This window comes from Piliocolobus tephrosceles, chromosome 14, assembly GCF_002776525.5.
Source record: "Piliocolobus tephrosceles isolate RC106 chromosome 14, ASM277652v3, whole genome shotgun sequence".
In the NCBI taxonomy this organism is placed as follows: Eukaryota; Metazoa; Chordata; class Mammalia; order Primates; family Cercopithecidae; genus Piliocolobus; species Piliocolobus tephrosceles.
The window spans coordinates 62,532,017-62,544,780 of record NC_045447.1 but is presented as its reverse complement, the minus strand read 5'-3'; the positions used below and the strand labels follow the sequence as shown (position 1 = coordinate 62,544,780).

At 38.2% G+C, this 12,764-nt stretch overlaps 1 protein-coding gene across 5 annotated transcripts in view; it reads left to right on the top strand.

The window, feature by feature from the left end:
• Window positions 1-12,764, top strand: part of CNTLN (centlein) — a 365,382-nt gene that overhangs the window by 250,660 nt on the left and 101,958 nt on the right. The gene's annotated exons all lie outside the window — the stretch shown is intronic.

The window sequence follows — 12,764 nt, the reverse complement described above, 5'->3', positions numbered from 1 at the left end:
CAAATGGAGATTGAATTTCAACTACTGACGATTTGGTATTCAGAAAAAATACTGTCAGATCCTTTGAAATATCTTGGGAGGTCTTGTTCTGAGCTTATTGACTGAAATTTGCATGCAAAATTAGCCACAACTGCATGAGTATTTGAATAGGTGCCAGGAAACCCAAAAGAAGGCAATGCTTGATTTCTTCCAGTGATGCTATTTTCATGCAGTCATGAGGCTTGAAATTGACAGTTTGGCAGGTTGATTTAATTTGCTGGCCCTTTGCATATTCACCACTGACAGCTAAGGATTCCCAGGCAAGCCTACTAAGTCGGTTTAGTTATCTTGTGACATGCCAACCTGGGAGGAGAAACAATTTTCCCCCTTAATTTAGTTAGATAAATTTTGAATGACCCATTTCAGCTTGTTAGCAGATGTCTACAAGCTGTTTAACATCCTTTAAATTAAGAACCATCTTCACTAATTATTTTATGTATGTATTATGCAAAGTCATTGTACTACCTTTAATTGAAAGCTGGTTAAAAATTAGTTCTTTAAAGTTATTGCTCTACAGATTTCTAGTCTTAAGATATGTACCCCTAGTGAACAGCAACAGGAGGATACTAAAAATCTATAATGCTTTTTCTCTTATCCCTGGCTATACATTCATATATGCACTTGAAACACATCAGTAAAACTGTCAGAGGCGTGTGAACCAGAGCAACTCCATCTTAAATAGGGGCTGGGTAAAATGAGGCTGAAACCTACCGGACTGCATTTCCAGATGGTTAAGGCATTCTAAGTCACAGGATGACATAGGTCAGTACAAAACATAGGTCTTAAAGACCTTGCTGATAAAACAGTTTGTATTAGAGGAGTCAGCCAAAACCCACCAAAACCAAGGTGGCCACAAGAGTGATCTCTGGTTGTCTTCACTACTACACTCGCACCAGTGCCATGACAGTTTACAAATACCATGGTGACATCACCAAGTTACCCTATGTGGTCTAAAAAGGGGAGGCATGAATAATACACCCCTAGTTTAGCATATCATCAAGAAATAACCATAAAAATGGGCAACCAGCACCCCTCGGGACTACTCAGTCTCTGGAGTAGCCATTCTTTTATGGCTTACTTATAAACTGAGGACCATATGACTACTAAAATTACATTTTTCTAATTTAGGAAAAATTAGAAATTTACTTTCTTAAAAAACTTGCTTACACTTTGCACTGTGGATTCGCCCTGAGTTCTTTCTTGTGCGAGATCCAAGAACCCTCTCTTGGAGTCTGGATCAGGACCCCTTTCTTGTAACAAAACCACAAAGACGAATGATAGAACACCGCTTTTTTACATATAGACAGTAGGGAAGTTCAGTATTGCCATAATTGCTAACAAATTGCCCAGTCTGTCATAATTTTAAAAATTCTGCTGTGTTTTATGATGACATATGTCCTTTGATTTTCCCTAGTTTTTTATTTTGTTTTGCTTTTAAATCCCTAATAGTGATTCTGTTTTAGATTTGGAATGTCTCCGGATACTTTTCCTAATCACAGACATAGAACTGAAATTTACCTTAAAATGTGGTCCCCAAACTTGTTTGCGTATTAGAAGCACCTGGAGGTCTTATAAAAATTCCAAAGGTTAGGTCACACCCCAGACGAATTAATTTATAACCTTTGGAGTGGGATACAGGCCTAAGTAATTTTTCAAGTTTCCCTGTTGAATCCAATGTGCAGACAAGTTTGAAAAACACTGTTTTTAAACATCATGTACTCAAGCCCCTTGTCCTCAGGCAGTTAAAGAAACTCAGAAAACATATTTATGAAGGAAAGGCCAAAGGACCAAATCTGCATTCCCATTTCGGTGTTACCCAGGTTCTTCTTTCCTTCTCTCAATGGCAATTAGAGGTAAAAAGTTACTTCACACCCACTAAGCATTGTCTATATCTTCAAGGAAAGTCTAGTGCTAGCTACTAAATTCTATCTTAACCACTTGGTATTACCACACTATTCATAATAAAGCGGTGCCATTTACTTATGTGCAAATATGTATATATGAATAAATAAGCAATAGTTAGGTAATTTACTAATACACACTTTTAATTTTATCATATTAGTGTTACCAGAAAGAGGTCCCAATTCAGATCCCAAGAGAGGGTTCTTGGATCTCACACAAGAAAGAATTTGAGGCAAGTCCATAGAGCAGAGTGAAAGCAAACTTATTAAGAAAGTAAAGGAGTAAAAGAATGGCTACTCCATAGGCAGAGCAGTCCCCAAGGGCTGCCGGTTGCCCATTTTTATGGTTATTTCTTGACTGTATGCTAAACAAGGAGTGGATTATTCATGCCTCTCCTTTTTAGACCATATAGAGTAACTTCCTGATGTTGCCATGGCATAGGTAAATTATCATGGCATTGGTGGGAGTATAGCAGTGAGGATGACCAGAGGTCACTCTGATCACTGTCTTGGTTTTGGTGGGTTTAGCCAACTTCCTTACTGAAGCCTGTCTCATCGGCAAGGTCTTTATCACCTGTATCTTGTGCTGACCTCCTATCTCATCCTGTGACTTAGATTGCCTAATCTACTGGGAATGTCTCCTGGCAGAACTGAGCCTTAGTTTACCCAGCCCCTATTCAAAATGGAGTTGCTCTTTTTCAGACACCTCTGACATTAGTGCATGTGCACAAGGTCACATATTTTGAGAGACATATCAGACAGTATCTCTTAAAATATAGGATTGTCATTTATGTTACTTAGCAGTAAAACTCAATTTTACACTGTGATTAGTGTTACATTTCCTGCCTGACAGAATGCCTTCAAGAGTCACTTAGCTGCAAATAATTCTCAAAGGGCTAGAAATTCTTGCAGTAGAGCTTTAGGGACTTCAGAAGATTCTTTCTTTTAGATTTTTAGAGACAAAAATATAAGAGTTACTTGGATATTGAAAAAGATAGAACTTAATATGTATATATATATAATTTAGTATATATAAAATACTATATTGTATGATTATCACCTTATCAGTATTTATTTTCCATAGTTGAATAGTATTGACAAGAGCATGCCTTTTCAGTGATGGGTTTTATCAGAGGGAGTTGTTTGTATCTTCAAGAAGAAAAACAGAATTTCAGTATTCCAAGCAAATTAAAGAGAAGTGAAGTTTGTAGTGTTATTGAATAAAAGGGGCTTGTTGCCTTATGCTAGAAGTCAATACTATGACATTGGATTTTTGAGAAAAGAAAAGCTTTATATTGCAAGTTGACTCACAAGGAGACAGGAGTGTCAAGCTCAAATCTGTCTTCCAGGCTGGCTTCAAAGCAGTATTTTTAGAAAGTGATGGGGGAGGGGAAATTCTGAGATTAATAGGTGATTGGTGAAAGGAGAGGGGAGATCTGCAAAGTCCTTGAGCAGTTACCTCTTCATGCTATCATAAGTTGCATGTGCAATTCTGGGATCGTATGAAACATGCAGTGGAATTTCAAACTGTGACATCAGCAAGCTCGTTCTGTGCAGACTCCAGTCAACCACATTGGTTCCAATTGATTTCAGCTAGTTCTTTTATCTCATAAGCAGAGGGAGTTTCATTAAGTTGTTTCTTTTTTAATCTGCCATCCTGCAAACTCAAGAATTTCTGTTTATCATTGGTTTCTTTAACTCTTTGAGGCATGGTTTCAGAAGCAGAGAAATAAGAATGTGTTGAGTAGATTATAAAGGGTTGCAAAATGTGCCATGCCAAAATAAGCAATTTGGACATAAGGATTATTTCAAACTGAAGCCAGTTTGGAAAAAGCAGTTACAAGAAAAGCTCTCTTATCTCCCACTAAAAGCAGTACATACATTTACAAAGGTATTCATTCTCCCCTCTCTGCCAAAAAGGGATAAAAGCTAATCACTGGATACAACTTGAGTTCCTAATGAGCCTGCAGATAGCTCCAGAGGAAGCTACGAACACATTCTACCAACTAGCCTTCATCTACCATTAGTTTTCCACATATTTGCCTTCCTACAATTTGCTGCCCCTTGGGACGCAAGTCCTTTCCTTTCCGTTATCACTTATTTAAATAGTTGTTGTTCTTTGCTGAAGATGCTATATAAATTGGAGTTGTAAGCCACCTCTTTGAGCTACTCACTTCCAGGTGGTCCCGTGTATTTATTATATGTGTGATACACATGTTAATAAATTTACTTGTTTTTCCCTTGTTAATCTGTCTTTTGTTACAGGGGTCTCAAACGAGAACTTAGGTAGAAGGAAAATCATTTTTTTCCATCCCTACAGTTATACTTTCTACTTCTATTTTCTCTTATCATTAAGTTATTTCTTTAATTGCCTGGTCACATTTCCCAAACACAACATAAACTTCCTTGATTCCATGTGTTTAGCCTATCTGACTTCAGTCTTTCCCCACTAGTGCATTTTATTCTCACTCAAAATTATTTTACAAGAAACTGATGCTCTTTGACGTTTCTTTTTGCTTCAGGAATATGGCATTTTGATCCTTAAAGTTTTCAACCTTAGTCCTAAAGCCCTTTCCATCTTCCTTCCATTTTATAAAGCAGTATATTCACTCACATTACCACCTTTTGTAAAAAGATGATAACAACTGATGGCATTCAGCACATACTCCTCCCAAAATATAGTTGAAGGAATTTGAAAAATGGCAGGTGCGAGAATGACTCTGTGACCGTCTCCCCTAAAACAGATGATAAGATCCTCATGTGAGAGGTGGCTTCCTTATACCAGAGGAAAGGAATATCCTTATCTCAAAAGACAGAGGAACACCAAGATGAATCTGAATGAACAGCCATGCTAAGTGTCCCCCAGTTTACTATGCTTAGCTCATACTCTTGTCTTACCACATTTTCCCGTGACTTTCTGTTTTTCATCAAACCTTACATGTAACCATTTTTTTGGGTCCTCATTTCCTTATGAAGCCTCCCTTTTCATGTAAAACTTACATTAAGTAAATTTGCTTGCTTTTCTTTTGCTAATCTGCATTTTTTACAGTGTCTCAGCCAAGAACATAAGTTGGATAAAAGAAACATATTTTTTCTCCCCAACACAACCCTACCTTTATTTATTTATTTATTTAGAGGTGGAGTCTTGCCCCATCACCGAGGCTGGAGTGCAATGGCTCAGTCTCAGCTTGCTGCAGTCTCCACCTCCCAGGTTCAAGCAATTCTCCTGCCTCAGCCTCCTGAGTAGCTGGTATTACAGGTGCGCACCACAATGCCTGGCTAATTTTTTGTATCTTTAGTAGAGATGAAGTTTCACCATGTTGGCCAGGCTGGTCTTGAACTCCTGACCTCGTGATCTGCCTGCCTTGGCCTCCCAAAATGTTAGGATTACAGGCGTGAGCCACTGTGCCTGGCCAACTCTACCATTATTTAGAGTATATCCTAGGGATTGGGAACATGGAATCTATTACCAAACTGTGTGAAATCCTCTCATCCTCTAGCTGTGTGACCATAGGCATGCTATTTGACCTCTCTATGCCTCAATTTCATTATCCATAAAATAGGCATAATGATAGGATCATATTCATAGATACATTGTGAGAAAGAAATAGGATAGAATATTAAAATAGCACCTAAAACATGTTCAGTACTGTATGTTTATTATTATTACAAGGAATCATTTTCTTTGGCTATCTGAAACACCTCTTACCCCATCCTCAGGATATTTGTATGTATATGCAAAATGTATATGTTAATTCATTCATTTCCAATTGTCAAGAATATGAAAAATTCTGCAATCAAACAGTATAGTCTCACATAATGAAGAATTATTTTTCAAATTGTGAATACAGGTCTTTTTTAGGCCTGCATTTTGTTGCTGTTTATAGATTCCACACACAAAGGTTCCATGAACATCTCTTCATAAACTTGTTTCAGCTAAAATTATTTGTTTTTCAAGCTGATTTTAATTCTACCCAGATTTTTTTTCCATAGAGTTAGTAGAACTATTAGTTTTATGATTGCAAAGATTTTTAATCTTTGAAATTTTTATACTGCTATTTTTTAATGACCTATACATTCATTTGATCCTCATTGAAGTCCTGATTCTGCTGTGTTCTCCACTACATTGGTCAAAAATAGGTTTGTCTATACTTTCTCAAAATAGCAATCTTGCTTTAGGTTCGTAGCATTTGATTCCTAGGTTACTGTAGATCTAGATTCCATAGAACTTTACATATTGTTAGTCTCTTGACACCATATCTTAGGATAAAGTAGTGGAGTTCCTTTCATGTTGTTAAGTTTTTGATGGAGGACTAGGTTATATACATAGCAGACTGTGAAGAATAAGTGAACAAATACATTCCTTGAATCATTAAATAATATTCATTGTCTGACTACCTAATATAGTATGGTACATTAAAGCAAAATCCATATAGAGATTTTTTTTTTTAATGACGTGGACTCATGCTCTGTTTCCCAGGCTGGAGTGCTGTGGCACAATCATGGCTCACTGCATCCTCGACTTCCTGGGCTCAATCTACCTTCTACCTCAGTCTCCTTAGGAGCTGAGACTATAGGCATGTGCTACCATGCCTGGCTAATTTTTCAAATTTTTTGTAGAGATGAGGTCTTGCTACATTGCCTAGGCTAGTTTTGAACTTCTGGTCTCAAGTGATCCTCCTGCCTTGACCTTAGAAAGTGTTTGGATTACAGGTGCAAGCCACCGTGCTTGGCCTAGATTCGAGGTTTAATGAAACAATGAAAATTTTTAAAGTATTACAAGAAATTACAAGATTACTTTGTTTATAACTTTGGAGCATCTCTAGGAAGTATACCTAAGCAAGGGATGAAAATACAGAGCCAGATATGAAGAAACGTTAATAGGACTGTAAACATCTCTGTAATAACAGATATATAAAAAGAGTTAAAAGTCAAATGACTAACCAGGAAAAGGTATTTACAACACATAAAGAAGGTAAAGGACTAATATCCAGATTTTAAGATCACTTACAAATTGTCATATAAAAAGACACATCAATAGAAAATGGGCAGTTCTATGGACAGGAAATATTAATGGTTTGAGGAGATGACTCAGTGAACCAAAGATTATGAATATGTCTGTAGCAGACAGACATGGTATATGGAATCCCTGACAAGCATGACAAGAACCACATGTAGACACCTAAGGCTATGCGATTTCTGTTGACAGCTGTTTTCTATTTAAAAAGCTAGTACTACTGGGAAGAGGCTGCGGCAGTGGTGGATATTTTATTTCCACAAATCCCCCATCAAAATAAACAAAACAAATAGGAAGGCGTAGCCAAAATCTCGAGGATAGCACCTATAATAGAATTGATGACAAACCCAAAATATGAACAGGTCGGGACAGCCATCAGCAGCTGTATGACTTGCATCATATCAAGAGAGAGAAAATTGGTGTCCTGAGAAAAGAAAAATGTAGTTCTTCTATGATCTATGTATACCAAAAGACCAGAACTTCCCTGATGAACTAAGTCCCACCTGAAGGGGATGACACTGTGAAAATAAACTGAGTTATAGGGTGGTTAATTTTATGTGTCAACTTGATGTGTTTTTGGATGAGGTTAACATTTAAATCAGTGAGCTTCGGATAAAGCACATTGTCCTTCAGAATGGAGATGAACCTCATTTAGTCTATTGAAGGCCTGAATATAATACAAAGAATGGCCTCTGTGAGCAAGAGGGAATTCTCCAGAAAACTGCCTTCAGATTTAACGTGCACCATCAGTTCTGCTGGGTCTCTAGCCTGCCAGACTTCACACTAGAACTAGAAAATTTACTTTCCTGGGTTTCCACCTGCTGGCATTTGGACTGAAGCTATACCATCAGTTCTCCTGAGTCTCTAGCCTACTGGACCATACTGTAGATTTGGACTTCCCAGCCTCCACAATCACGTGAACCAATTCCTAAAAATACATACATAAATGCATACATCCTGTTGGTTCTGTTTCTCCAGAAAAACACTGACTAATCCACCGCTCTACCTCCCACTCCCACTCCAAAAAAAGTAGTGAAGGTTGAGATCAATGTTGAGGGAGTGCATCAAAGGAGGCATTTCTCAGTATATCAAAAACTTGGAAAGAAAAGTTGGAAGATTGGTGGCAGGGAGGTCTGTGAGGAGGTTGGCGGAAGATTGGTGGCACGGAGGTCAAGGGGGAGGTCGGCGGATGGACTTTTTGGAAGAGATACACACAAAGCCCATTCTGTGAACAAAATGACCCATGGTATGGATCTTGCCTATTTCACAGCTATCTGAGCGACTTGCTTAATGGGCTCATGAACAAAGTGGCTATGGCAACAGGTATAGCTTCTACACTGCACAGGTGTCCTGCCACTAATCTTCCAATTTTTCCTTCCAAGCTTTTGAACAAAATTGACTTTCCTTTACCAAAACTTATCTGGCAACTGAGATACTGGCACTGTTGAATATTCAGCCTGTTGACAGAAGAGGCCAGTTCAAAATCCCAAACAAAGCTTCATTCTCCTGAGGAAACCAACTAGTCTCTTAGTGTCAGGTTGATTACAGTAGGCCTTTTCCATTATGGAGGAGGCATCAATTTCTTTTTTACAATAGTTTAAATATTTTAGGTACGGATTTGTCTATTGTATTTTTACCAATATCACCATTCTTAGATTTACAAAATGACTTATATATCCCTATGATGTTGCAGAAAACTGCCTCCTTGGATGCACTTGCTCAACTTTGATCTCAACCTGGTGGGTAGGACTGGGAGGTAGGGAGGTGGCCTCGTCAGGGTTTTCCAAGAGAAACAGACTGAAAGACACATTTTCTTTTCAGTTTAAGACAGAGTCTAGCTCTGTTGCCCAGACTAGAGTGCAGTGGTGTGATCTTGGCTCACCGCAACCTCTGCTTCCCGGGTTCAAGCGATTCTCGTGCTTCAGCCTCCCAAGTAGCTGGGACTAGAGGTGTATGCCACCACACCCAGCTGATTTTTGTATTTTTAATAGAGATGGGGTTTCACTATTTTGGCCAGACTGGTCATAAACTTCTGACCTCAGGTGATTCACCCGTCTTGGCCTTGCAAAGTGCTGGAATTACAGGTGTGAGCCACCAAGCCCAGCTAAAAGACACATTTTATGGCAAGGGATGTATGACAATGCTCTGTCTTCAAATTCACTGGTATTACCATATTTTTCGTTATTCAAAGGCAACTGGCTATATAGGACAGTAGATGATCAGTAGACTCCATTATGGCACCAGCTAGTAGACAATATTGAAGTGAGGGTATATGCCTTAAACTGAGAGTTTATTATTTTATCTCCAAGAATGCATAGTTCCAGAAATAAAGTATTTAAGTTGGAGTGGCCTCTGTAATTATTTAACCAAATAACCCACTGGAGGAGTTTTTGCTTCTCATTAATATGACCTTGGGCTAGGGGATTTGAGAGTCCTGGTGCCCAAGGTAGGAAAGTTCTCTGAGAGAACATAATTATGGTCTATAGAGGTAGAAGCTGAGATTGTACCCTGGCCATTTTGGATTCCCCATACTGAAATAAAAACTGTCAAAAGGAGCTACGGTATTAGCCAGAGCAATTATCCCAATTATTGAGGTAAAATTAGGGGGACCATGTTTGGAAACCAGAGAATTCATTGTATACCTGTTAGTTCCCCTTTAGTAGTCCTCCATATTTGCTGTCCTTGACAGTGAAATTTTAAAAAGTTGTATACAATCCTTCATCATCCCTCTGAAACAAATTTTTTTTTTTTTTTTTTTTTGAGACAGTCTTGCTCTGTCTCCCAGGCTGGAGTACAGTGGTATGACCTTGGCTCACTGCAGCCTCTGCCTCCTGGGCTCAAATGATTCTCCTACCTCAGCCTCCCGAGTAGCTGGGACTACAGGTTTGTGCCACCACCCCCGGCTAATTTTTGTATGTTTAGTAAAAATGGGGTTTAACCACGTTAGCCAGGCTGGTCTCAAACTCCTGACCTCACACAGTCTGCCCACCTCGGCCTCCCAAAGTGCTGGGATTACAGGCGTGAGCCACTGCGCCCAGCCTAAAACAATTATTTTGAGGGTCACTACCACTTTGCTAAATTCAAAGGTGGATTCTCAGTCCCCACCTTACTTGACCTCTCAGTACCATTTGACACAGTTGATTTCTACCTCTTGTTATTATAGTTTGCCATACCATACTCTTTATTTTCTTCTTCTTACTGATATTTAACCTCAGTGTCATTTGTTAGTTTTGTGGCATTCCCCCTCATTCTCTCATACTGTCTTCAGTCATTGGACATTTTATGTTGCTATAACAACACAAAAAAAATACCACAGACTGGGTAACTTATAATGAAAGGAAATTTATTTCTTACAGTTCTGGAAGCTGAGAAGTCCAAGGTTGAGAGCACCACATTTGGTGAGGGTCTTCTGGCTGTGTCATCATGGCTGAAGGTGGAAGGACAAGGAGCCTGATAGAGCAAGAGGGGACCAAATTTGCTTTTATAACAAGCCTATTCTTATAACAAACTCACTCCCGTGATAACATTAAATCATTCATGAGGCCTTATGATCTAATCACCTCTTATTAGATTCCACCTCCCAACACTGTTGCTTTGAGGATTATGTTTCCAAGATGTGAACTTTGGAGGACACGTTAAAACCTACACTCATTGTTTTGTGATCTCATAATATTTATTAACATCATTGTATATTCCAGGCACCCCAAAATGTATGTATCCATTCTAGACCTCACTTCTGAATTTCATTTTATTATTACTATTTTTATTTTTTGAAATGGAGTTTTGCTCTTGTTGCCCTGGTTGGAGTGCAATGTTGCGATCTCAGTTCACTGCATCCTCTGCCCCCTGGGTTCAAGTGATTCTCCAGAGTAGCTGGGATTACTGGCATGCGCCACCATGCCCGGCTAATTTTGTATTTTTAGTAGAGATGGGGTTTCTCCATGTTGGTCAGGCTCTGAATTTTAGACATGTGAAGTTAACTGTCAACTTACCATCATACTTGGATATCAAATAGCCTAACACAAACTCCTGGGCTTTATCCCACCAAGCCTATTTCAGCTGCTGTCTTCCTCTTTCTCACTAATGATGATTCTATCTTTACAGTTGCACTGATCAAAAGCTTGATACCATCTTTGATTCCGGTCTTTCTGTCAGTCATTACATCTACTCTATCAGGAAATCTTGGTGGATTTCTTTAGAAAAATATCCAGAAGTTGACCATTTCTTATCATTTTGGTTGTCATCACTCTTTTATCTATCATCAGTTGCCTGGAATATGATAAGAACTTTCCTAACCACCCTCTCTGCTTTCAACCTTATCTTTAGTCCATATTTACTGTGTTCTACCCACACTGGACTGATTGTTGCTCCCTGAAAGCAGGAACTTCTGCCTTAGGGATTTGAGTTTGATGGTGTCTTCTGCCTGGAATGTATTTAGCCACATATCTAAAACAACCAACTCCCTCTCTAAGTTTTTGCTTCAGTATTACTAATGATCAATCTATTTCAGATTTCAGCCTACTGCCATTTTACCTCCCATAATTTGGATTCCTTCCTCTTGCTCATTTTTTTCCCAGTGGCACTTAATAATTTATAACATACTATATCATATTTTAGATTTATTGTACTTATTGTTTTCTTCGTGGATAGACTGGAAACTTATTTGTAGAATTTGTTCATCAATTCTTTCACATGCATAGGGCATAGTAGCCATTCAATAAATGTTTTTTTGAATAATGAATGAATAAAGAATTCTAAAGAGAAGGAAGCACTCTGCCCCATCACTAAGAGACACGCCTCCCTGCTGCTGCCCCTGTCTACCCCCCAGCAAGGGCTCTCCAATCAAATATAAATAGTTTGTTTTGAGAGTGTCTTATTATGAAATGTACTGCTTTTTATGACACCTTTCATACCATTTTGGGCATTACATATTGAATTTCTGCTAAGTTTTGGCCAAACAAAAAAGAGGAATAGAACACAAAAAGAGGTAAACAATTATAGTAGAACATGTAAGCAAATTATAGTATTCTGATTCAGAAATAATGAATTCTAGGATATTGAAATAACTTGTAGATTTGATCAATTGCTATGGGTATTTTGAAGGAGAACCCAAATGGTATGAGAATATGGAAAACAGAAAAGTGTAGTTGTGATATTAAAAACACAAGGATAATTCTACAGTTGATGTTTTTGAAATAAATCCTAAATAAGGTTCTAGGACATTATCAAAGAATACTTTGTGAATGTTTCTTAAAAGAAATAGTGATTTCTCAAAGCCAGTATGGGTTCTTCAAGGGAAATTCTTATCAGACTAACCAATAACCTTCTAAAATAGAATTACACTAAATACAGAACATCTAAATTCCATCAAAGCATGTTTATCAAATTGTGATTAACATGATGTTGAAAGGGATGTAAAATATGTTACACAATAGAATCAACATCCCCAAAGATCTCAATAGACTGGGAATATATTTACACAAATGCCTACAGGATAGTTTACTTGGCTGTCAAATACCAGTTGCACTGTACAATGGGAGAAATATGTGGCTTTGATAGTTGTCTGGGTGGTTTTGTTAAATCTTATTTGAAATACTTTAGGTGGTTTTGTTAAATCTTAGGTGAATCTGTAGCATGATGTACATGCTAAAGAAGCTTACACACTTTTAGTCTGCATCTACCAAGAGTTTTACTCAGTGTCTCTCATAGTGTCCCAGGAATATGAAACTGAATTCTGGACATGATGCTCCATCATGATAAGCTGAAACACATTCAAGACTGACCAGGGAGGCTGGGCGTGGTGGCTC